Here is a 24,084-nt window from a genome sequence, read left to right as displayed (position 1 = left end):
ACATCTCAGATACTGACTTCAGCATTTTGAGCTATTAATGATTAAGTGCTTCAATACAAATATATTTGTGTGTGTGTGTGTGTGTGTGTATGTACACACACACACACATATACATATATGTATACATACACATACACAAATCCTTAGTCATCCTTCATTTTGTTTAAAAAAATATTTATAATTATAATTATAATATAAATATGGACATATGTATCTGAACATGTAATTGGATCCTTTGCATTTGTTGTTATTATTTTAAAGGTTGTTCTGAGTCTGTGCTGGCCTGACCAATGCACATAAAAGGTATAGCTCCACTAAAGAATTAATTCAAGTTATTTACACTCAAATTTTGTCTTTTGTTTTACAATGGCTTGAGTGAGAGTGGCCACACTCTAACTCAAGTTCTTATATCCACAGTAGTGCTGTACTATCCATTGCCATGTGGTATTACGATTTTTGGTGTTGTATCCCAGGGGTTTTTGGGCTACAATAAGCTCGGTTACTTCATGATTCTTTTCCCAGTGAATTGCGAATGAACCTTTTTCTCCTTCAGGGGCTCATTGGAAAATTGTGGAAATCCACTGAAGAACTACCAACACTTGGATGAAACTACCCCTTTATGAGCTCATTCTGGGCAAGGTGGTTTAGTGCCATCGATGCAGGACTGTGAGGAGACACTGCATCGCACTGTCATGGATCAAGCCTAGTAGGCACTAGGACTTATTCACAACTAGCTAATGCAGCATTAATGGCACAAAGATCCTACAATTGACTGCAGAGCTACATTTCAAATTATGTCATTTAATATAACATTTGTGGTCATGTTGTAGTATGATCTAATTTCAAGACAAGCCTTGAAAAATTCAATATCCTGTAGAATTATTTTATTTCAAGCTGGCTATTCTGATTGTAGCATGCCCCTAAGACCAACACGTTTATTTATCAGGAAGTAGTTTAGGATGATGTACTAAAACTTGTACTATACTCGTGTATTCCACCAAGGAGAAAGTGTAGCCCATATTTGCAGGGAAGACAAGAACAGCAACCAAAATCAGGTTGACAACTGAAATCAAGGGCAATAAGAAATCCTTCTTTAGGTATATAAGGAGCAGGAAATATATATAGGACCAAGGGAAATGTGGGGCCATTGCAGAATGGTACAGGACAGCTGATAACAGCCAGTCAGGAGAAAGCTGGACTCTTTAATGAGTACTTTGCGTTACTGTTCCTGCATACAAATGGTGGTCACCCATCTGGTTGGATACTGGATGGATGCGGGGGAGAACGAATGCCAACCGATGTTCAGTGTCAAACTGGTGAGGGAGCACTTAGAGTATGTCTTCAAGTCATCAGAACCAGATGGACTGCACCCAAGAGTGCTGATGGAATTGGCTACACTCATTGTGGGACCGTTGGCAAAGTTGTTTTAAGATTGGTGGTGCTCAGGAGAGGTCCCAGAAGGCTGGAAAATGGCCAATATAGACTTTCAAAGTCTTCAGGAGGAGACTGGACAGACACTTCGCTGGGATCATTTGATCTTAGCAGTGTTCCTGTCTAGAGCAGGGGGGTGGGGTTTGGACTTAATGATCTTGTGAGGTCCCTTCCAGCCCTTAATTTCTATGATTGCTATTATTTTTTATGAAATAAACTAAAAAGATTAATGCAAGTGACAAGTACATTTGTGTGCATTTTTTTTACTTCTTATACTCCAGTCTCCTATTCATGTGTTCTAAAATAATTTAATTCTATACACCTACAAGTCTACCAACTGCTGCCATTGCCTATCATGTTACACATACTAAATCATACCTGTAGGCATAGACCTGTATTTTGATTTTGATTTTAAAAAACACTTTCAAGTCCTTTCGCCTTCAGACTGACTGACTAAGTCTGAACACAAGAAAAGAATAGGAAGGTAGAAAACCTTTAAAAACAAACTTTACATTTTGTTTCTGGACAGTTAATAATAACAAAACACTGTGTTAATATAGAATTAATGTTAACAAATAACATTCCTTCTAGAGCACAGATACAGCAAAACTCAAACCTCTGTAAAGGAAAAAATTAATGATTTAAGTTACTAATTATTGTCATACACTCCATAGACGAGTATTGCAGCTGTATTGAATGGTGTAGGAATTGAGCAGTTGTGAAAGCTGTGAGTGTGACGTAATGAGATCTTACCCTCTGAGGAGCTGAGAACTCCCCCCCTAGCACACATGTGTGTGTGTGTCCATGGTAAGCGTAAAGGAAAACATGTATACTAAGAAAGATATGGTATGCCTACATCCAATGATGAGTTCTGAAATTTGAACACAGGAATCTTCTTCCCAGAGGGAGTGTCAGTGATGAGGTAGGATATAGATTTCATAGATATTAGGGCTGGAAGAAACCTCGGAAGATCTTTGAGTCCAGCCCCCTGATCCAGGGGCAGGAAGTCAGTAGGGGTCATAGGATGCCAGCAAGATAAACATCCAAATGTCTCTTGAAGGCGTTCAAAGTAGGTGCTTGAACAACCTGCAGCGGCAGTCTATTCCAGACCTAGGGGGCTCGGACAGTAAAGAAGTTCTTCCTTATGTCCTGCCTGAAATGGTCATGCAAGAGTTTGTGACCATTTGATCTTGTCATCCCTTGGGGCACTCTGGTGAACAGGCATTCCCCCAGATCCTGGGGACCACCCCTGAAAAACTTATAGGTGGCCACCAGATCACCCCTGAGCCTGCGCTTTTCCAGACTGAAGACTCCCATAGCTCTCAGCCTCTCATCATAGGGTCTGTTTTCCTGACCTCTGATCATGCGCATGGCTCTTCTCTGGACTCTCTCAAGCTTCTCCACATCCTTTTTGAATTGTGGAGCCCAAAACTGGACGCAGTACTCCAGCTGCAGCCTCACCAAGGCCAAGTACAAGGGGCGAATGACGTCCCGGGATTTGCTTGAGAAGCATCTATGGATGCAAGCCAGCATTTTGCTCACTTTACTAGCCACAGCATCGCACTGCAGGCTCATGTTCATCTTGTGGTCAATCATGAGTTCCAAGTCCCTTTCATCTATAGTGCTAGCCAGCATAGCACTGCCGAGCTGATAAGCATGTTGTGGGTTTTTCTTCCCAAGGTGGAGAACCTTGCATTTTTCGGTGTTAAACACCATCAGGTTCTCATCCGCCCATTTCCTGAGCCTGTCAAGGTCAGTCTGGATTGCCCTCCTGTCCTCAGGTGTGGACACTTTACCCCAAAGTTTGGTGTTGTCGGCGAACTTTGCCAGTCCGCTTCTGACTCCAATGCCCACATCATTAATGAAAATGTTGAATAATATAGTTTCCAGGACATAGCCTTGAGGGACCCCACTGGTTACAGGGCACCACGATGATTGAGTTCCATCAACCACCACCCACTGGCCCCGACCATGGAGCCAATTCCCAAGCTAGTGGATCGTGGTGAGGCCGAGGCCACAGTTGGCCAGTTTTGCTAAGAGGTAATCATGGGATACAAGATCGAAGGCTTTTTTAAAGTCAAGATATATGACATCAATCTCTTCCCCCTTGTCTAGGTAATAGGTCACCTGGTTGTAAAAGGAAATAAGATTGGTCAATTAAGACCTACCCATATGGGAAAAATCGGTATGTTTAATCATGGACAAATGAAAATTTAGTGTTAAATGGCAGCTTGTGTGTAAGGGTGAGGTTGTTCATAAGAGGGGGTAAGGGTCATAAAATTTAGCAAATGTGGTAATGCTTCTGTGGAGTAGACTCTGTGTTTGAGTGTCCAGGGCAAGGGCAGGTAGTACCTGCTCATTACAGCTCACCTAAAGACAACTGTTGCCTTAACAAAGACAAGTCATTGAACTCTATGCTGCTGTGCTTACATGTTCTAATTCTTGTATGCTTTCTGCTTATTCCTCAAAGATGGGTTATATAAGGTTATGTTGGCTTAACAATCTACTTCCTTGTTTTTACATTTCTGAGTTTTGTTGAACTGAATATTCTGGAAGGGCATGAACTACTTCCAAGGAAATTAAAATTGCATTAATGAAGTTTTGTCAGGATATCTCTCCCATTTGTAATTCAGTGGCTAGTTAGAAGATGCATTGTAATTCCTTTATGGTCCTCCTTCCTTTTGTATTCTTTCTTTCAGTGGAATTGTGATGCTAACTATGATTTAAAATATTTCCAAAAGAGAGTTGCTGACAGGGCTGGAGGAGAAATTAGGGACCTGGTCTATGATCCAAAATCTTCCCAGGTCTGTTTTCCCCTATACTAATTACAATAATTTTAAGTGCATGGGAGAAGATTGGTGAATCTCTCTCCACCATCCCTCAGAAAGGATAACTCCTTTGTTATTTGTAGCTAATCCTCCCCTCCTCATCCAGCTAAACTACTAGCCATTCAGAAGCCATTGGCATGTAAGAACCATTCTTTGTTGATCTCTGCTACTATGTAGACATCATAGGCAGGTCTTACTTTTCCATGGTGAGATAAACCAAGCAGCACAAATAGCTGGGCAGTCCACTATAGTTGCCTTGATCAGGGATCCCTCCCTTGTTTGTTCCAGGCCTCCCCAACCCTTCATCAGGAGTACATACTCTACCACCAGTCCAGCTAATCCTTCACCCCTTTTGTTCTTATGGTATACCTTACTAGTGCAGCATACCCCAAAACCACATGGGAGCCAAAGATGAATTTCTAGAATTTATGGGAGGGGGCGGTACTGAGGGGTTAGGGTCATAGGCCAATGGGTTTAGGAGATTATAAACACATAACTGCAGGCAGATAGGCATTAAGGTTCATACACCTGGAACAGCCATAGCAGATGAAGCATTAGGGTTCCTACACTGGGAATAAACATAATGGGATTAAGAGTAACTCAGTGGTAAAAACCCGTCAGCTGCCAATAACTGAATGACAAGTAAGAAACACTAACAATGGAATATTCACACCAAGGGATCCTGGAGAGCTCTCAAACCAGACTCTGATTTCCTGGACATCTGTTTACCATTCGTCCCATACTATACAATTGGGTCCCCTCTGCCGTGACCTGTCAGATTGGCTCTGCTGCATGCTTGGGTTCTCTCCTGCATGTCTTGCCTGCTACCGCCTGTCAGGAGCAGTCCTGTTACAGTCCTGGAATCTCAGCTCACCAATAGCAGCCTCCCTCCTTCACTCACTCTCTTTTTCCATCAGCTGGTTTGCATACCAAACCCCAGCTTCCCCCAGGGCTTCCTGCCTCTTTCCTAAGATCCTGCTGGGAAATGGAGTCCAAGCTGCCAACACAGTCCATTTCGTCGGTATTTACTCAGAGGTTTATACTTTTGCTACTTTCAGGACCTTCTAATCTTTCCCAGACACTGGCCTACACATACACATAAATAGAGAATAGGGGCCTGATAGCTCCCCCCTACAAGTCTTGCCACTTTACCTACCTCACTCTCACCTTTTTCCCTAGTGTCTCATTCCTTCTCACCTACCGCTCCCCAATATTCCTCCCTTCCTTTTCCCTGCTTGTCTATCCCCCCACCCCCCCCCCCTTGCAAGCAATCACCTCTGTAATTTGCTCTCTGAGTACAGCAACAAATAAAATAACTCAGAAGAAAACATTTCCTCCAATGTTGAAAGGGAACAACAGTGACAAGGGCTGCCTGTAGCAGCATGCCTTCAACTTATTCCTAGATTTCTATCAAGAAACACTAAACATCTTGTGCCTAGGGGGAAGCTCTGGGTCAGTGGCCACAGCATGTCTTTCTGAGCAATCCAAGACTTGTGAAAACAGGCTGAATAGAAAACCACATACTTGGTAGGTGCGCCTTTTGTACATGCTAGGTAGGTAAAATCTCCCCTTGACAGCATTTTCAATACAGCTTCCTCAAAAGGCCAGACACTAGTGGGGACGTATGTCAAATGAGTGAGATCAGTTGGGGATCATACAGTTCAAACCCTAAACGGGAGCAAAAAATGCTGGTAGTATCTTGGGGTTCTCTTGTGACAAAAATGACTGGGTTGAAACACGATAAATTTCAAGGCAATCCAAGTAAGCATGCAACTTCTAGAGTACTTAGAAAAGTCAGTACTTATTTTTTTTTCAATCTTAATTGTAGTCGAGATGAAGCTTTCCTATAATTTTCTTTGTGCTCCATCTGGTCCTTTGTCTCATGCTTTTATGTGTTGTTTAAACTGTTTGGCATCAGGCATGGAGAACTAGATTGTAACTATCATCTTACTTCCCAACTCTTTTACTAAATTTAGAATCTGGTCAAAAACCAAATGAATGTTTATAGTTCTATGTGGGAATGGTTTCTTCAGCATATCCTCACTTCTGACAAGGAGGGACTTCTAACAGTTCATCAATAACCTATGAACGGACAATAAAATCCTCAAAATATAAAACTACCTTATTAAAGAAGTAAAAAGTAGATTTGTATACCCTTTTAAAATATTCATGTATATATACATGTAAGGAAATTTTTAAGTGTCTCCTACTTTGCCATGTATGAACAATTGCTTTTAATGTAGAACTGTAAAACTAATTGCACTGGCGTGAAAAAGCAAAAAAAACAAACGAACAACAAAACACATTTATTCTACCTTCAGTCAGCTAATAGAAATTAGCCAGTGCTAACCATAATAAACATAATTGGTGCATCCCCATGAGCTCACATGTGCAGTTTGCGGTTCCTCAGACCCATTTGGGGCACTGCAAACTGCACACGGCACACATGCACCAGTTTGCTGTGCCGCTAATTAGCAGCATGGTGGGTTTTTTGACACTGGGAGATCCCGGTGTGAAAAAAAAAAATGCCTCTGAAAAAAATTGGTATGGCACATGCAGCAGCAGTGTACACTGTAGGAAACCAGAGCAAGGATGTCAAAGCCATATTGTGGCTGCTGTCCAGGCTCTGAGTGGCCAGTTCAGTGCTGGTGGTGCCCTAAGAGCCCCACCAGGACCCCAGGTAAGGCTTCTGGGACCAGCACAGTTGGCGGCCCCAGCCTCCCCTACTCCACCTGGGACACTGGCATGTGTAAGGGTGTGCCCAGGGACAAATAGCAGCGGCACAAAAATGTTATACTGCTATTTGTCCCACGAGAAATGCAGGCACCTACACATACACACTTGTGAGGATGCGCCCAATTAAGGTAAGGTAGGAAGTGATACTCAACCTTTCAGAGAAAAAGCCCAAAGAAAGTAGCAAATTGTGACATGTGCCTACCAAGAAACCCTTCTGGAACATAGATACATTTTAGTTCTTAGTGACCTTTAAAAAATGCCATGCTTTTATACTGATCCACTTATGTAAAAGCTCAGCTGGAAGAAAAATAAATAGGAAAGCAAAAAGCCCCCTAAGTCTATAGTTACATGGCACTCAGTGTAAACCAAGGAATTTTGAATCATTTTTAACACAAAAGAAAACTCTAGGGAAGATTACGCTTATCTGTCTTTGTAAAGTCCTTTTAAATGTAAGTATACAAAGAGTTTCTAGTACCAGTTTTTATTACTGTAGTTGATGAATGCAATATGGTGCCCAAGCTCCCTCTAGTGGCCAATTTAAAACCTAAATGTGTGTTTTATTTCAGAACAGAGATTTATGTCTGCTGCACCTGCCTTATTCAAATACCCTCCTGGGCATAAATGGGAGTTTCCAGTAACACTTAACCCAGTAAGAATCATGCAAACACATCTCTCCATAGCTTGAGAATCCTCTGTTGAGAATACGAGTGGGATTTTGACAGTGGTTGGGAATAACATGCTTGTAAAACCTGGCTCAGAGTAGATTGTGTTCATGCTCAGTAAACTAAATTTGAATAGATGGTTCTCCCTTGATAAGGTGAGTGAGGGAGGAAACCTTAGACACCTAAAAACTGTGCAACCCATTGATGGGTTGAGTATGGAAGGGAAATAAAATGCAGGGGAAGTAAGTGGCGCTGGAAGATAGATAGCTCTTACAGTGTAGGTACAAGCTTTGCAAGTATGCTGCTAGGTTACATGTATAAAGATATGCCCTTCAAGCTCTTTGAAACTTGCCTTTGGCTTGTAGAGCATTTCACTGTGTGCAATAATAGGAGTAGGAGAGGATGTATATACCATGTTCACTGCTCATTTAAATAAGTATGAAGGAAGAAGGACAGGCCAGTGACATTCTATAAAGGCACTCAGCTAGCTGGGATCGCATTTTTATAGTGTAGTTCTACAGTGATATGTCTCTATAATATGGCGCCATCTTACCCATCAGATTGCTTCCCTGAGTATATGGCAAATACTACTAATGTTCAGTGCTATAGTATACCACATCTTCTGAGACATTTAAAATGCTCAGTAGGTACCTCAACTCAAAGACCAGTGGTGAAACTTTTCTCACTGCTGGATCCTCTGAGTTCTAGCCATGGTGATTCTCAATAATCATTTCAACATGGCTAGGGCTTGCAGAAAGGGTTCATGGTGAAAATGTCATAGGTTAGTGGCTTATTCACTTATAACTCAAAGTCTAAGCGTGGCCTCCCATGCGGACATTCCAGTAGAGAGTTTAGGCTCTCCAGGATAATATATGCTCTTTCTAATTCCCTCTTAAAGTCAAAGTGGAACTCATAGACTTCTTGGCAAAGTTCAGCTTATGAGAAGGATCCTCTTCACTGGATCCCTTGTGCTGCAATAATGTTGCAGCTTTTATGATTTTGTTACATCAAAGAGCCAATGTGCAGTCTCGATCATTCCAATTTATTAAATGGAAAGTAAAGATCTAATATTAGCCCAGTGATCACTCCCAAGGTAACACCCCCTCGCCCCCACACACACACAGCTGCTTCAGCAACAGTGGAGCAACGATTATTACCTATCTGAGGCACTGTGGGTCTGAAGTCAATGGCCAGTCGAAGCTTCTCCGAGGCAGTGTTATCTCCAGAAGGGGGTCGCCGGCTTTGTCCTTCTGGAGATAACACCGGTTCGGTAGGTCAGGTGCTGGGTAAAAGGGGCACCACCAGGACTCACTTTTCACTGCCCTTTATACTTGTATGGCAGAATTCTCGGCTGCCCAATCTGGTGGGGCAGGTCACTTCATGTCCTCTGGTGCGTAGGTAGCAATCCTGTTCTCAGTTCTGTATTTTCATAATCAACAGTCTGTTACAGCTGATACTCTGTCTGCGCCGGATTGATACAATGTTCCAAGAACACCCTTGATCTCATTATTTTGCAGTTACAGGAAATCCCTGTTGTCTACAGTAGTGCTATCAATTCCCATTCATGCCTTCCATTCACTGGGTGATCAGCTAAGGTGTGAATAGGCTTGCAGAGAATACAGTATTTGCAAATTATAATCTAATAATACAGAACAAGCTTAAAAGACACAGTGCAATGCAAAGCATGGTATATCACTTATAAATTTAAAGCATAATGAAAAAGTACAAGATATAATGTATACATCTCCAGTTCATTACATAATGCATAGTACAATTTTATATTAATCCCTTCAGACTAAGGGAGGGAGAGGGGGAGGGGAGGGAGAGGGGGAGGGGGGGAAAGCAAGGAAAACAGAAAAATCCAAAATCCCAAAATCCAAAACTAAAGAGAAAACATAAAAAAAAAAAAGAAATCCAAGACTATTCCTAGAATTTTGGCTCCTTGTGGAGTCAGTATTTCACTAATAAGAGGAGTTTAATCCTCTGCCTTATCAAAATAACCCACATGGAAAAAACGTGGGGCGGCACACATGGCGGCAGCATTCGCTACCTAAAACCAGAGCCTGGCCGGCCTCAGCCATACTCCAGCTGCTGGCCAGGCTGAAGGGGTGTCTTCAGCGTAACAAGGAGTCCCTTGAGTCTAAAAAGGTTGAGAACCACTAATTTAGACTTTTGAGGTGAAAGCTGAAAGCTCCACCCTATTGGGCAGCTAGTGAGAATTCATGTACTATGGACCCAAATCACATAAATCTATAGTATGTGGGAAATTGGCAACATTGTGACTACCCCTAACATGCTGCAAGTAAGCACAGAAGGGAGTCCAAAATCCAAATACATATTATAATGACAATATAGCTTTACAAATAATTGTGATTTGGTGGTAGTGCTGGGTGGAATCTCATGGGTATTTTTCCAAGTCTGACACCAATTTTTTAAGCTTTCAGGGCTGGCAATCCTGACCTTCTGCACCAGGGTTGCGAAAGATATAGCCCACAGGCCAGATAAGGAGCCACATCTTATGGCCTGTAGTGCTAATTCTTCAGCGTTCCCAGAACCACAGCAATTAATGCTGCTGCTGCATATCCTGCCCCCACATTTCCAGACCCATGGGGAGTCCTTGGGTTCAATGACATAGCTCTGTGAGCTAGATTGGAACCAAGGACGGAACCTGTGCACCAGATGTGCACAGATGACTGACTTTATGTCACCCACTGACAGCTTGCAAGGCAGAATGAACTGAGCATCACCATGCTCTACAGTTTCTGATAGTGGGCTTCTCCAGCTGTGGCACCAGCTAGGCTGCAAGGCGTTCACAAGGCTCTCTTGTTCATAATTTTATTTCTTGTGGGAACAACAAACATGCACTGGGAGCAAAACGACCACTACTCAGACTAGTCCACTTGTGCAGGAGCTAGTTTTCAACAGCTCTTTTCAGAGGTCCCTTTTAAGGTCCTAATTTAGTAGTTGAGGTAATAGAAGTTGGCTGAGTAAAATATCTATCCCACATATTTTTTGCTCTGGAAAATAGAAGGAAAGCAAAATGTGAGACCAGTAAGAGTAGTGCAGATATTAATAATTAACTGCTGGATTAAAATTACACAGAGAAGAGTAAAAAATGACAAATCCAGCTACTTTAGATCAACTGGGAATGAAGACAGATTTGAAAAAATTCAAACAACAAGATTTTCTGTGCTTAAAGTTGTTACAGAATCAAAGCAAACTCTTGGTGTGATCATTTTTGGAGGCAAACTTTTTTGGAGGCAAACTTTATAACTAATCTCTACTAGAAATGCATGCCCTTTAAAACTACTTAAGTTATTATGGGTCTGGAATAAAGTACATTCACAGGCTTTTGAGAATCTGCAGAATGTATTGACTTTATCCTCAGAACTAGCATTTCATGAGATTTTCAAGACTGAGGTTGTCTTTGTCTAAAGCAGTAGGTTTGGACTCAGTGGGGTGCTGCTCTAGCTACATGGGGAGGATTGAAAATTTACAGCACATTTTTTCAAATATTTTCAGATGTCAAGACTGAGTACATTCACAAAGAGCAAGGGAGAGCCTATCTGACAAGTATATGGGTGTGTAGCAGAGACAGTGGGACTCTCTGTCACCTTAAGGGAGAACGAGCCCAGGGAGTGCCCTGCAGGGGAGGCATGGCACAGCTTCAGCAGGGTTGCAATGGAGTCCTGGTATTCAGCCTAATTAGAGAGCACCTACAGGCAACCCAGGGCAACCTGATGGGAAAGGGGCAGGGACTGGGAGAGATATAAGCAAGGATCCTGGTTTTCTCTGATTTAACCCCCTCCCCCCCTCCAATTTCCATACTAATAAAAGTAACTCAAAATCCACATTTTCCCATGCTTAAAATGAAACACCACTATATACATATATAGTAGTGTTTCATCTAGTGGTGTGTGTGTGTGTGTGTGTATGTATATATATATATATATATATATATATATCTATATCTATATATATATATATGTATGTATATAGTGCCGTTTCATCCAATCTGTATATATTAGTGGTATTTCATTTTAAGCATGGGAAAATGTGGATTTTGGGTTACTTTTTAATTTGCAAATTGGGGATTTTTTTTTATCAAAGAAAACCAGGATTATTGGATATAAGCTAGGGCAAGACCCAGAGTAGGCAGTGTAGCCCCAGAGGCTAACTGTGAAAGGCCTGGCTGGATGACTGACTAAGACCTCACCAGGTTGAAAACAGCAAGTAAGATACTGAGGGCTGGTAGGGGACTGAGACCCAGAAAGAAGAAAGAATTTAGGAGATAGCCAGGAGGCTGAGAACTTATATGATTGCCAGGAGGCTAGAACTTTAGTTATAGGAAGAAAGGCTTATGTTTTGGTTACAATTTAGTCTGGTGACTTGAGTGGGACTGTGAGGGGCTCCATAGTGCCTAAAGGGGCAATCCTGTAGTGCTTGGGATTGCATCAATCCCATTAGTGCCTAAGAGCCATGCAATTGCTTTGAGTCCTGCCCAGGACAGGCTCAAGCAGAGACTAGGGGCCAGTGGGTACAGAGCCCAGGGCCAGGCTGTACTTGAAGGCCAGAGGGCCCAGAGACCAAGAAGGGCAGAGACAGGACTGGACAGAGGGAGAACCTAAGGAGGCTCAGTGCCCTAGAAGGGTGGAGATAGAGGCCAGAGGGCCCAGCACATGAGAGGGGGCCAAAACAAAGGCCCTGGAGGGCAAGTTAGAAAGCTGGAGACCCAGAAGCTTAGTCCAGTACAGTGGACTGGAGCTAGAGCACTCAGCAAGAGAAAAGGAGTGGAGACTAAGAAGGCCAAAGCCCAAAATAGGAACAACTGCAGGCTTGTTCTAGGATCCATAGGCAGCTTTTCTCCCAATAAGATAATAACATCAAGGATCTTTTTTTTTTATCAGAGAAAACTAGGATCCCTGGGGATAAGGAGGATTCATGACTGGCTCCACAAAAATGTTGGACAAGTCCTAAAAAATGTTGTGGGGGGTCAACCAAAGCACGTAGAAAAAAACACAAGATGTATGCGATATGTGGAACCTAAAGAATTAGGAGAACATAATTTAAAGAATCATGCTCACAATTTAGCTTGGAAAACCTCAGAAAATAGTAACAACAGACTGAAGTGATATCTACAGACTCTGCAAGATTATCTGGGTCCTACTTCCTTTTTTTTCTGGAATGTAGAAACTTTATATCAAGCTAAGATTGCCAATAAGTCAAATGAAAGGCATCTTCAGTATTTCTCTGAAAATAGTCACTGATAAGATACATCATAGTTTGCAAGTTCAAAAGCACAACTTTATAGTACTGGTATTAGTTAATGCTCACAATGGCTAAATTGAAATGGGAACACAGACCTGAAATGGGAAGTCCTATGAAACATTATAATCAGGACAAAGGCCTTTGTTTACTTGTCCTTTTCCCCAATAAAAAAAATAGTATTCTCAACTTGTAACCCTGAAGAGTATGACCCTTGGGTATCAAAAATCACCTGCCACTTGCTCCATAGTTATAGTATTTACCAGTATTTAAAAATTGGTCAAGTACCAGTAAGCACCAGGGGTGACAGCAATGGCTGAAGTGGTAACGTAGAACAAGTGAATATATTTTTATCCCTTTAATAGGTAAGCCTGTGTCAAAAGCAAAAATGGTAGACATGCTGGATTCCTTGTATAGACAGAAACAGAGAAAACACAACCATGACGGTCTGCTGAGAACCAGCTTTAGGCAATATAAGCGCTATTGTGTTGATCACTTATGTCAGGTCTATAGTACAGACCCTTGCTGGTATAGTTATGTCGGTCATGGGTATGAAATGATGTGATCCCTGGTGTAGTGAACAAACTGAGTTATGCTAAGGCTTTTTAGCCATAGTCCAGGCCTTCCCAGAACTAAGCAACAAATTTGAACAGAGCACCTTCTATGGCTCTGGGAGATGCGACTGCTGTGATTAGGCAGCAGGTGAGCAAGGCACAACAGGAACGTGGCTGGCACAATGTCAGTGGACTGGTGCACCATATATGGAGTGCTTGGCACAGAGCCAGGGCACTGGACAATTTGGGATGAGAAAAGTTACAAAAGTGGTGGACAAACAAAGGACCATGTGTGTTTTGTGTTGCCACCCTGGAGAGACGGAAGCAACTTTGGAATTCTTGTTTGAATACTGAGGACCGTGGAAACTAACATCCCACACACCCAGCAGAGGATCTGAGGCTGGTACCACTGAAGGTCTCTGCTGTAAGATCTAAAGGAACTGCTTGCCAGGTCATATTATAAGGAGGAGACTTGTAATAAAGCCTAGCGGTTTCTATTAAAGTTCAGTTGATACCAAATTGGACAAGGGGCTGGGTCAATCCTTGGGGTCTCTGGTAAAAGGAATCCTAGGGGCAACACCTGGCTGACATAGTTGTGATGAAAAACAGTTCTGATACAGATGTACTTATAGCAGGCAAACTGTACTTTTCCCCGCATCACTTGTTTCACTTGGGTGTGGATGGATGGAACAAATTGACAGAAGTCAGTTTTGCCAATTCACGTTGCATCCACACCAGCAGTACTTTGCCAGGATAGTTTACTTAGCAGTAAATACAGTCTCAGACTCTCTCCTCATGTACATGCTGTACTTTTAAAAATAATAATGGGGGAAAATCACTTTAACTTATGTTGCTTTTGTTGGGATAAGTAGAATAGTTGGGATAAGTAGAATATCAGGATTCTTTCAGATAGGCTTGTTTGCTTATTCATTATGCTTATTGAATGGGATGGTGGATAGCCTATGGAAACTGTGGTGTTATAAAAGTGTCAAGTCCTGTAACTTCTTTTATTTCTTTCCTTCCACTCTACTCAGGGACCTATCAAGACCAGTTCATAAAGTGTAGGATTAAATTCCTTCCTTCCAGTACAGATATCAGATATCAGTATGTATGATTTCTGCCCTCTCCAATTTGGGTTTGTGTGGCTCATATTAATTTTGGGTAATTCAAGTTCCTGAAATTAAAATAATTTAATTCAATGTTGTCTTATCCTGGGGATTGATCAGTGCTTTAGGACAAACCCTGAAATCTACTCTGTTGCTCTTTCTAATATGTACAAAGGAACTCAAGTAAGAAATATCTCCAATGTTTATACAGGAAGTATCTCACCTTTCACTTATTACTGTGGAAACCTGAGTGGCGACTCCATAGTTACATATGTGTTGAAATGTGCACCTGAAGCAGAAAAAACTTGCTTTTTTCAGATTTTGATGAATGAGTCTTCAGATCTAACACAGCTACTCTATAGAGGATGACTGAATTGTCCTTGTAATTATTTCTAAGGAAAAAAAAAACTTTCTAACTTTTGGACAGAAAATATTTTTGAATTTTTCCCTGACTGTCAAGAAACAAAAAGAAATTAATTACAAACTTAACAATTCTACACAACACATTTCAGACACTCGCCAATTTTGAAATGTTATAAACACACACAGAAAGAGTCCCCCCATTTTGTGTATAAGCTGGCTGATTTGCAACAAAACCATCATGCTGGTCTTCCCAGATCCATTGGCTGCTCTACTTTCCTGGTGCTCTGTTCAGTGTCGTTTTTAGTCGAGGTCTATTCAGGGGAGCTCCAAGTTCCTGATCCTTAGCAACAAGAACAACAGCATTCTTCCTCTCTTTACTCACCTCCATTCTATTCTAAATTGTTCCAACACAGAGAGGAAAATGGAGGAAGGTGACACCTGAAACACAAGTCAAAGTTAAGGCAAGGTGTCACCTTAGAGACTAACTGGTTCAGAGAAGCATGAGCTTTTTTAGGCAGCAGCCTGCTATGAATAGACTAGCATAAACAAAGGGGTTTTATATAGAAGGCAAAGGAATGGGGAGAGGTGATGCTACTAAGAGAGGTTAAAAGTAGGATAATTAGAGAAATTGAGATGGACAAAGCAGTTAACATCTTGAGGGACACTGAAGCTCAGAGCTAGTCCAGGTAATGGGATAAAAATCCATAGCTTGTTTTGAGACCAAGGTTAACACAATCCAGTCTGTGTGATGATTTTCTGTCAAACAATTTCAGGCTCAAGTTGTTTTTTAACATTTTTCCCTGTTTTTGTTTAAGTATAGCTATTCTGAGATCAGTGATGGAAAGTCCAGTATTCTGCCACAGGCTTTTGTGTTTCCAGAAATAACACTGGACTGACATCTGTTCATTCTTTAAGTCCAGACAATGTAGACAGCAAAGGACAACTCTAATTAGGTGATGGAGTATGTAACACTGGTGAACAAGCACATGAGTAACCAGATGTTTGGGCTGGTGATGGTGTGGTCTGTGTTGGTTTCTAGGTCTGTAGCGAGGTCTGGTGGCTTGGGGATAATTGGAGTTAGGCAGTCTGTTGCTTGGGAGACATCATTTTAGGTTGGAAGTCTGCCTGTAGGTCAGAACAGGCTTGTCCCGCAAGACTCCTTGAAATAATAATCGTTTTCCAGGAGGGTCTGGAGGTCATTAATGCTGTATCTAAAGTGTTCAATCTGGGTGCCATCAGGGATGACCAGGGGGATTCTGCTGTTCTTGTCATTCAGGTTGGTAGCAGGTTGGAATGGGGTCTAAATCTGGCTCCACTGATATGAATTCACTCTAGTCTACACATGGTTTATAAATTCTGTAGCTAAAAATGTGTTGGTAGTTTTCAAGCCATTGTAGAATGCAGTCATTTGAAGTTGTTCTCAGATAGGGTATTTTGACCAGTAGAGGGCAGAAATGCACAGTAGTGAACAGTGATTAGAAATACATGGCTATACAAGGAAAATAAACTTTGGTTTTATTGCTTTTAGACACAGAGCTCATTTCTTCCTTCCCATCACACAGGCTACTCAATGTAAGTAAAGATGATGGAATTTGGCTTATAGGTAGAACAGGAATTAAAACAATAACATTGGAATGTATAAAATCTGGATCTGAACTATTCAGCCTGGAATAACCTTTAAGAAGATGACAGGGCTGAGAAAGAAAATACATGTCTTTACCTATTTCAGCCAGGGAGCTGAGTTCAGTCTTGGATTACTGATTTAGCCCTATGTGTCTGAGTTTCCCTATCTGTAATGCTGGAATAACAATAGCTAGTTCTGTAAACAGGATTACGTCATTTAATGAAAGATGGTATCCAAACGCAAAAAAATGTAACACGGTAAAAATAGTTCTCTCTGTCAAATATAATTATTTTGTTACCATCAATGGATCTAATTAAAAAGAAGTGCATAGGTTAGTACATTTTAATGGACGCTTTTTAAGACTGAACTAATTTTCCTGTCATCATGAAGCTTGTGTAGTGTAATTTAAGCAAGGCAAAATTGCAGACCAAAGGATACAGAAAACTATACTAGTAAAGCACACAATTTCAAAGTTTAAAATGTCACCCTTCACCCCCATTTCTTTTCAACATATACTATAGATGCACAATGCATGATGAAGTATGCTTGTACACTGAACACATCTCCCCTGCTATATCAAGAAAATATGCCTGCTGTTACAAATGACAATGGGTAATTGAAATAAATTAAATCTGAGGCAACCATATGAAACAAAACTGTGTGCATCACTTAAAGTTTACATTAAGAGCTTAAGAGATGCTGAAGACTTTGTGTGCATCTTCTGCTTTAGGACAAATTTCCTTCTCTACAGATTTCTTCTAATTTTGTATTCCTGTTTCCCATCCAAAATTCATCAGTCACTGGGATATGAACCATTATCTCCTGGACATATCCTAATTTGAATTTTTGCATTTTCTGCCTGTTTACATTCCTTATGCAGTTTGGGTGGATGCAATATTATTTTTCCTGCCCTAAAATAGGGCATTTTGTAGTGTGGCATAATCCTGAAATACAGTTCTCCAATAATCCTGTTGCTCTGTTTTATATTGCAAATATCCCTGTAAGTAATAATTCAAAGCTGGAAAAATATCCAGAAAGACTTGTGCCACTTACTGGATCACCAACACCAGTTTTTTTAATGTTCTCAATTTTCTCGAAATTCTCAGTAATAAAGTAGCCCTTTCTATGACAGCATGGAAATGTAGGGTTCTTCAGATAAGATGATTCACAGGTTACCCTAGGCTGCATAGATTGAACTGATAAGCAAGTGAACAGACATTCACTTTTGATTCCAGAAATGCAGCCCTATTCCTGCAGTGGTTGAGGCCAGAAGCTGGGGGGGGGGGGGGGGGGAGGGGAGGGGAGCGGAAGGGACACTAGAGCGTGCCTCCCTGCTTGGCTGGAGCAGACATCTTCAGTCAAGGCTAGCCCGTTCACCCTGCAGGGGATGGGGTGGGGGGTTGTGGGGGAGATGCAAAGCATCCTGAAATGCTGAGGGACTGTGAGTTAACTTGAATCTGGAGAGGACCTGGGACAGAAGTTCAATAAACCAATTTAACCTAAATCAGTTAAGTCTGATACCATCCATGCAGGTTTATCTTAAACCTGTTTCAGCCAATTTGAAAGTGGTTTATGTGCACCGAACTTCTGTCGTGTTACAGATCTGAACCAGTTTCTGACCACTTATACTGATTTATGTGTAACTTCTGGCCCTAGCCCAAGAGGCTTTTGTTAAGTCCAAGTAGGCTATACTAATGGTTGGAGTGTCTTACTAGTAAAGTAGAGGGCAGGTGATACCCAGGGCAGAGCCAAACTTAGGAGCAGAAAATTTAGGTCAAAGGTTATGTGTTGGCTCAATTGCTGTTAGAACTAGTCAGAATTTTTACCTGGAATCAATTTTTTTTTTTTGTGAAAATGTACTGGTTTTGACATTTCTGGGCAAAAGCACCAGAGGGAGCCCCTCTTCAGACTAGCCAATAACCCACTAAGTACTCACATGGGGTTTTTTTTGGACTAAGGTTCAAGCTCTGAAGCAGGAAGAACAAAGCTTAAAACTAGGGATTCTGTATCTCATGTCAATGCTTTAACTGATGAGGTATAGGCTCTTTTTGGGTCTTACTCCCTCCTTTCTGATTATGAAAGGTGTACAAGAAGTCAAAAAAATGTTGAAACCTTAACATTTTGGGAAAGACAGAATTCTTCTTTTCTCTCAAATACTAATTTGTGTGTTGAATTACTAATAAAGCTAAAGCTCATTAGGATCCAATGAGCCACTATCTGCCAACTATCTGTTTAGATAACAAATGTTAATAGGTCGAAAGAAAAAGTGCACAAAGGCAGGTAAATACATCCCTTTATGGGGCTGAATATTTGTATTTTCAGAGAATGCTCTACTCAGTCACAGTTTGTTAAAAGCATTACAAGAAAAAACTATTTTATTTTTTAAAATCTGTTTAAATGTTTTCAGGTTAGCAATTCCACTTTGCCCTTAACAGAGCATGTCTATACAAGAGGTTTTACTGCACAGCAGACTAATTTGACTAGGCCGGCTGCTCCTCTATCTTCATGCACCACTCCATGGCTGGCTGAGGCACAGGGACAGCATGGGGATTACCTGCTGGCTAGCCCCACACTGAGGCACCCTGTGCCCCAGTTAGTCCCACATAGCACATAGAGCCCAGTCAGAGCAGCTCTGGGCTGTCAGGCTGACCCCCTGGGTCCCCTGCTAGCCTGGACTGCTCCAACCAGGCTCCATGTGGTGTGCACAAATGAACTGTGAAGCAATTTTTTTCACAGTTTATTGGTCTACATTAATTGCACATGTAGATGCACCCACTGACAGACAGCAGTGGACAACAAGAGAATGACGTGACCCAGGAGACATCTGGGAAGTTGTCATTTTCTGTTTTCATTCAGGATGTATCTGCACTTCAAAAATAACTTGGATCATCAGCATCTAATCTGGAGCATCCTGGATGGTATATTGTAGCTTGTTAGTAGCCAAGCTATAAAGCTATAGACATGTGTCACTAGGGTTTCTGAAAGAATATCCCATTATTCTTTGTTCCCCAGTGAACATGACTGTTCTGTGACTGAATGAACCCCAGATGTTCATTCAATATCTCAGTGTATTGTGGAAGAACTTGTTTGTCCTACATACATGGGTAATTGTGTGAAGGCATATGAGAACTATTAGCACTTGATTTGGCCTAATCTGGGTCCCCAGTGCAAAGTGGTAGGATTAGCCCCACATGACCCAACTAGTTAAACTGAGAGCATTAGGGAATTTTAGTGAGTGGTTTTATTGTGTGGATGGGTGCACATGAGGGATTTAGGTCCAGCACCCAAGGTAACTGCAGTAAAGAGCCAGAGTTTGTCTTAACTAGAATTTAAAGTTGTGTTGCTAAAGGCTAGGGACAGAAGTTGCACACAAATTAGTTTAAGTGATCAGAAACTGGTTTAAACCTGTAACAGAACAGAAGTTCAGTGCATATAACCCAGTTTCAAAATGGTTGAAACTGGTTTAAGCTAAACCTGGTTGAATGTAGTATCAGACTTAACTGATTTGGTTCAAAGTGGCTTATGAAACTTCTGCCCAGACCCCTTCTTGGTTCAAGTTAAATCACAGTCCCCCAGAATCCCAGCATGCTTTTGAGTTCCGGGCTGGTTTGGTCTGCTCTGTGCTGTCTGCTCTAGCAAAGAAGGGCCAGGCAAACCCTGGCTGGGGCTGGGGCTGGGGCTGGGGGGGGGGGGGGGGGTTAAACTTCCCTTCCCCCAAGTACACAGCTGCCCTGCCCTGCCTGGCTAAAAACTAATTGCTGGCTGCAACTGTGGACTACAAATCCCAGAGGCTCCTGTAAGCAGGAAGAGGGAGTGATGAGCAAACTTGCAGAGTCCTGCTGCTGTGAGTCTGGATTGCAAATCCCAGATACCTTTGGGGTAGCAGGAAGAGGAAGTGAACACACAGACCATACTGGCTGCATGCCAGAGAGCTATGCTGTAGCACCTCCAGGCTTCTGGCCTGAGCCACTGCAGGTATGTGGCTGCATTTCCTGAATAAAAAGTGAATGTCTGTCCAGTTGTTTCTCAGTTTAATCTTTGCAGCTTAGACTAAACTGCAAAGACTGAATCAATTCAGCCTCAGACTTTTTGACTTCCTGTACTTGTAAGAGTCCCTTAAAAGTTGGCTGAGAAGATCTCTGTTGTACTGAAGTTAATAGACTGAGATTATTTTTAAATAAATCCTGGGAATACCAGGAACATTCCAGAAGCTTGGATGTGTGCTATTGTGCCGGTGTTCTGAAATGACCAGTAGCAGACTCTTACCCTGGTAACTATAAGCTGATCAGTCTGCTGTCAGACCTAGGAAATATACTGAAAAAGCTGCTATGAGATTCAGTTAACTAAGAACTAAATTGTAAGAACTAATCCTTGCCCAAAGAGGATTATCTCTGAGACACTCAGACCTCACTTAGTTTGTCTTTTCCTGCCTTAATGTTCAGACACTTCTATCTTAAGAGCCCTTAACACATAGGAAAAGCAACATGTAAGAGCACCTTTAGAAAGCTCCATCTGTTTAGCTTATCAAAAAAAAACAAGATTCAAAGGTGACTTGATTATGGTGTTAAGTACCTCCAGGAGGATAAAATACCAAGTGCCAAAGGACTCTTTAATCAAGTGGAGAAAAGTATAACAGGAACAAATGGTTGGAAGCTGAAATTAGATAAATTAAAATTAGAAATAAAAGCACCTTTCCTTTAAACAGTTAGGGTTTTAACTACTGGGTGGAGGGCTGGGGAAGGGGGAGGAGGAGGAAAAGAGCACACTTAAAGGCAGTGATGATGGCTTTCAAAATGGCTAAAACTAGATGGCTTTCTATAAAATCTGCTTGAGAAATACACAAGTGATTGGACTCAATACACTGATAATTAGGTGATATTTAAGGATGCATGATATACAGGAGGTCAGACTACATGATCCAACAGTCTACTTTGGCCTTAAATTCAATGACTCTTAAAATAATATTAGTTAGCATTTTCTAACATGTTCTGGCAGACACTTGTGGACAAGACAGTCTAGACTTTAAAACATCTTAACAGACAGGACAGGTGAGCTATTTTGCAAGATTCACTTTCATTATAAAAGAGAACTCACTAGTTTATGACTAAAGGCAAGCCAACCTAGCCTTATAGAAAGAATGAAATTCTTAGACTCTTTGTTCTTGGCAGCCTCACAATAGTATCTATTTAACAAGTTAGGTGTTGTCTTGTCAAGAAGCATTTGAAACTTTTGGTTGTTTTTCCAAAAGAGTTTTCATACTGTTCTTCCAATTTACTCTTCTGTTTTCAGTGAAGTAAACTAAAGTTGTTTTTTTCCCTGTACATATGAAAAATCAATTATGCCATATTTCTCATGCCAGCAGAAAATGTTACCAAAAAAAATGTGCATGTACATCCATTCATAAAATTAAACTTCCTTAATGATTGTTTTTGAACATTGAGATAAATTGTAGATAATTTTAGAGTTTTGCCCTTTGATTGCAAATATAAATGATGTGATTTCTCCTTCCCTTGCTCTCCCATGTATGAATTTTGGCATACTAGAACGCAAGAAGTCAAGGTAAGTCTTCTTGAATGGCTTTTGTTAGCATATGTGTGCCTATGTGTGAAAATGCACATTTGGCAAACATATTCTTTTTAAGGTGGCAGTAATCTTAGGGTATGAACAACCATTACCTTTAGATGGACCTAACCATGGTTAGGATTAATCTAAATGCCCATCTGTGTAGGCACTCAGAGGGGTTAAATCAGGCAAAAATGGTCCGCCTGATCTAAGTTATTTCACCTGTGTAAGTGTACTAACTTAAATCAAGCTTGGGTTACTTGATTTAGGAAAGGGTTAACTGAATCTCACAAATGCCTGCATGCATTTGCAGCACAGCCCCCGAGCTTGGAAAGCCCAGGGCTGTTCTAATGCCATGGTCCACCAACCCTGACTGGGCTAGTTTTTAAGTCTCTAACTGGGCAATCCCCTTTCACCTGCCACAGACCCACAAACCTCCCCTTGATGAGCACCCCTGAACTTTCACTATGCATTTTCTATACTTTGGGAACAGCTTTGTATGTTTTGAAAAAGTATTTTATCTAACCAAGGGCATAGAGTAGGTTGTTTAGGCTGGGGGAGATCGCTTGTTGCTCAGTTGCTTAATTGCTGGCCTTGCTAGAAGGAAGAGCTGTATCAGCAAGGTCCCGGAGAAAGTTGGAAGGGGGGTTACTTGGGGGGGAGCTGGAAGGGGGGGTTATTTGCTGAGTTTGCTGAATAAACAGGTGCCACATCAGCAAATTAACTATTACAAAGGCAAGTTCAGCTGGCTAGGGGGTAGTCTGTAGCTAGGGCGAAGTGCGCATGGACCAAAAGGGGCAACCTATAGTGACTGTACAGTGTGTAAGGCTAGAAGAGGCTATATAAGGTTGATGCCCACTTGGGTGGGTGTGCTTGCTTTGCGAATGATTGCCAAGCACCACTTTCTGCACAGAAATAAAGATTAAGTTGGATCCTTCACCCCTGCGTGTTTATTGGCAGAAGCGCACCAGGCACGAACTCACTGTCCTTTGGGGACAACACCCTCCTCCATCCAGACATTACAAAATACCTGCAGACCCACCAGCCCCCTCCCCCTCCCCCCAGTCCAAGTTACTTAGTTCAGTTTCCCCCTGCAACTCCTAGAAGGGGCAAAAGCATGTACATGCTGTTCCTGGGAGCAGCAAATTGCATGCATCTGCTCCCGGTCTAGGCATAGGCAGCTTCAAGTAAGCTGCATATACCTAAATCAGGTGCGATGAATGCTTGTTTTCACTCTTAGGCTGCATCCAGATGAGTGGGAGTGTTTGGTTGTCCAGGGACAACTAGCAGGGGGACACCTGCTGCTGCAGCTAGTTGTCCCTGGGGAATGCCCATGCCATTTGCCCTCTGGTGCACAGCAAGTTACCCCAGGTGGGGAAGGGGAGGCTGAGGCCAGCAACTGTGCTGGCCCCAGGAGCCTTACCTGGGGCCCTGGGGGGCAGGGAAGCTGCAGCCACATTGCTTCTGCAGCTGGGAGCCTAGCTGGCAGCCAGAGAATGGCTCTAGCTAGTCAGGCTCCAGTTTTGGGTGGCATGTGCTGCTTCCATGTGAACCACCCCACTCTTTTTTCTGCATGTTTATTTTGATCCCTGGAACTCCACAGGCCACCCCCCTTCCCACGTCCCTCCCCCCCCCATGCTACAAGGTAGCATTGTGGGAAATGCCTGAATGTGTGGTGTGTCATGCCACAGATAGGTCTATGGCACCACATACCACACAGCTGCACTCATCTAGACACTGCCTTAGGGTGCACACTCCCATAAAATTTAACTTTTATCAATCGTCACTGATTGGAACTGGTTCACAAGTGTGGTAGGCCAGAGGTACCAACAGCCTCACATAGCTGGTGTTTGAGGTGGTAGAGATTACATTGGATCCCAGGTCTCCTGATTCCCATGCCTCCTGCTCTCAGGGAACATGAGATCCCTCATGTTCTACTCTTCCTATCAAGCT

This window comes from Alligator mississippiensis, chromosome 1, assembly GCF_030867095.1.
Source record: "Alligator mississippiensis isolate rAllMis1 chromosome 1, rAllMis1, whole genome shotgun sequence".
NCBI classification, from domain to species: Eukaryota; Metazoa; Chordata; order Crocodylia; family Alligatoridae; genus Alligator; species Alligator mississippiensis.
The sequence above is the reverse complement of the archived record's forward strand: the minus strand, read 5'-3'. Positions refer to the sequence as shown.